The sequence below is a fragment of the Octopus bimaculoides genome, chromosome 19 (assembly GCF_046866305.1).
Source record: "Octopus bimaculoides isolate indiv1 chromosome 19, ASM4686630v1, whole genome shotgun sequence".
Classification (NCBI taxonomy): Eukaryota; Metazoa; Mollusca; class Cephalopoda; order Octopoda; family Octopodidae; genus Octopus; species Octopus bimaculoides.
The window spans coordinates 47,762,012-47,764,742 of record NC_142946.1 but is presented as its reverse complement, the minus strand read 5'-3'; the positions used below and the strand labels follow the sequence as shown (position 1 = coordinate 47,764,742).

The 2,731-nt window shown below is 41.9% G+C and overlaps 1 protein-coding gene across 2 annotated transcripts in view; it reads left to right on the top strand.

The window, feature by feature from the left end:
* The first annotated feature begins 521 nt into the window (after positions 1-521).
* The window catches only part of LOC106877819 (beta1,4-N-acetylgalactosaminyltransferase B), a 43,157-nt gene continuing 40,947 nt past the window's right edge, over positions 522-2,731 (top strand). The window contains exon 1 of one of the 2 annotated variants that reach the window (XM_089337560.1): positions 522-2,731. This exon is cut by the window's right edge and continues 208 nt beyond it. The gene's annotated coding sequence lies outside the window, so the exon portion shown is untranslated. The other variant, XM_089337563.1, reaches the window with a different exon arrangement.

Genomic DNA, 2,731 nt, shown 5'->3' with positions numbered 1-2,731 from the left:
GGATATCGATAAAGTTGCTTAATCTGTGTGTTTCACAGTTTGGGCCTGCCACAATTGGTCTTAGTTTGAGATCAGTGGGATGTGGTACAGTGATACAGGTGGAAGTGGACTTTTTGCAAGCTTCAGAAATAGTTTTGCTCTTGTGGATTTTTGGGAGTCCATAGAGGTTGCTTGTTTTGCAATTAAAGTTTGTTAGGTAGTCGCTTTCCTTTGTTGTTAAGTTGTTTCGATGTTGGCAAATGAGTGTGTTTAATTTGGTCATTGTTCTTGTTTGTTGGTAGTTGACTACTCTTTCATAGTACGTAGTGTCTTGTAAGAGTTGAGATACAGAGATTTTGTATTGTTCTGTATCCATAATGACGACAGTGCTACCCTTATCTGCTTCTTTGATTGTGATGTCATGATTGTTTCGTAACTCATGGATGATTTTCCATTCGTTTTTACTGGTGTTGGGTTTGGGTTTAGATTGTGGAAGTTCATTATAAGGAAAGTTCGAAATATACTCACAAAATTTGTCCAATGTTTTGTTTCAAACGAGCCTTACTCTCAGAGAAAGGATGACAGTCCACCGCCAACAATTGAGGGATCCCACCACAAGACAGATACCACTCAGTGGGCATTTAGATCTGTGTGCACAAAACAAGTCTCCCAAATTCCTAGTTTTCCCATTATACCAATGCTCAGACAACACCACTGACCAAACACGAATAAATAAGGAAAATAATCTTATTCAAAAATACAGACCACAGCTCAACATACTCTAACATAAGCCTCCTCCCCAGGTGCACGCCCAAAACAAAGACACACAGATACGCAAAATCACACACATCAATACAATGCAAACCTCCGACACGAACACACTTACACACATATATACACACACACACAATCACAGTATCTCCACACCAGAGCACAAACCCACATACATTTCAAGAAAGAACACATGCGCATATATATACTTACAATACAATTGTAGCAACCACAACCAACACCCATACACACATATGTAAACAGGTACATGCACACACCTACAAACCACTCCGGCAACCACAAATCATATTCACACACGCATATTTGCATACATATGTACACACACATACAAACACCATACGCCTGTTCCCCAGTAAAAATGTCACATACACACTCAAAAGAAAAACACACACAATACAATCCCAACAATCACAACAAACACCCACAAGCACACATGCACAGAAGCATGCACACACAATGACACACCTCCCCGACAAATACAAGCCACATAGACGCACTCACACAAACACACGCACACGTATACACACATATACTGTACTAACAATACAAACAAAACTAATCACTCACAATTACAGCGCACACACACATGTACACATATACACCAGGAAACTACACAAACCATACCCACGTACACACACATACAAACGCATACCCAGTACCAACATACACGGAACACACATGCACACACATACACCTCACCTGGATAAACCCAACGTACAAGGACACCTAATAAATACAACACACACATACATGCTCACACACACATACACCCTCATGCACACACATACAGTTGCTCCCTCACACACACACGCACCACAATGACAACTCAAACACAAACATATTTAGAGACACACACAAACTCACGTACACACATATAACACCCCCACCAACACACAACACAAATAAACATACGTACACATACAGACATACACATACATATGAACCATCACACACACATACGGTTGCTTACACACACACACACACACACCACAATGGGTATTTAAAACAACACACTCACTCAGACACACAGAGAGACACACACAAACTCACGTATACACACACTCCCACATTCACACAAAACACTCCCACGCACACACACAGATGCACACAGATGCACACATACATACACACACAGACGCACACACATGTACACACCCTCACACATACATACGGTTGCGCTCTCTCTCACACACACACATCACAAGGACGATTAAAACAACACATACATACTCAGAAAAATAGATATACGCACAGTCACACGTACACACACCTAACATCTCCACCGACACAAAAACACACACAAACACACATACACACGCACTCACAAACGCACTCACGCACACACACGAACAAACACATATACACATACACACACATGCGCACACACAACACCCTAACAAATATTAATCGCACACATACACACTCACACAAACGTGCACACACATACACACACCATCCTACCATAGATAAAAAAACACACACATACTCATATACACATGCCACACACGCACACATACAGACATAGGCATACACATACATATGAACCATCACACACATACGTTTGCTTACACACACACACACACACATACCACAAGGTATTTAAAACAACACACCCACTCAGACAGAGAGACACACACACACTCCCACACTCACACACTCCCACACTCACACAAAACACTCCCACGCACACACACAGATGCACACATACATACACACACATACGCACACATACGTACACACCCTCACACACACACACACACCACAAAGACGATCAAAACAACACATACACACTCAGACAAAGAGATATACGCACAGTCTCACGTACACACACCTAACATCCCCACCGACACAAAAAACACTCAAACACACACTCATATACACATTCCACAATAAACTCTGGGACCAATAAAAACGTCACACACACACACACACACACACACACACACACACACCCACACAC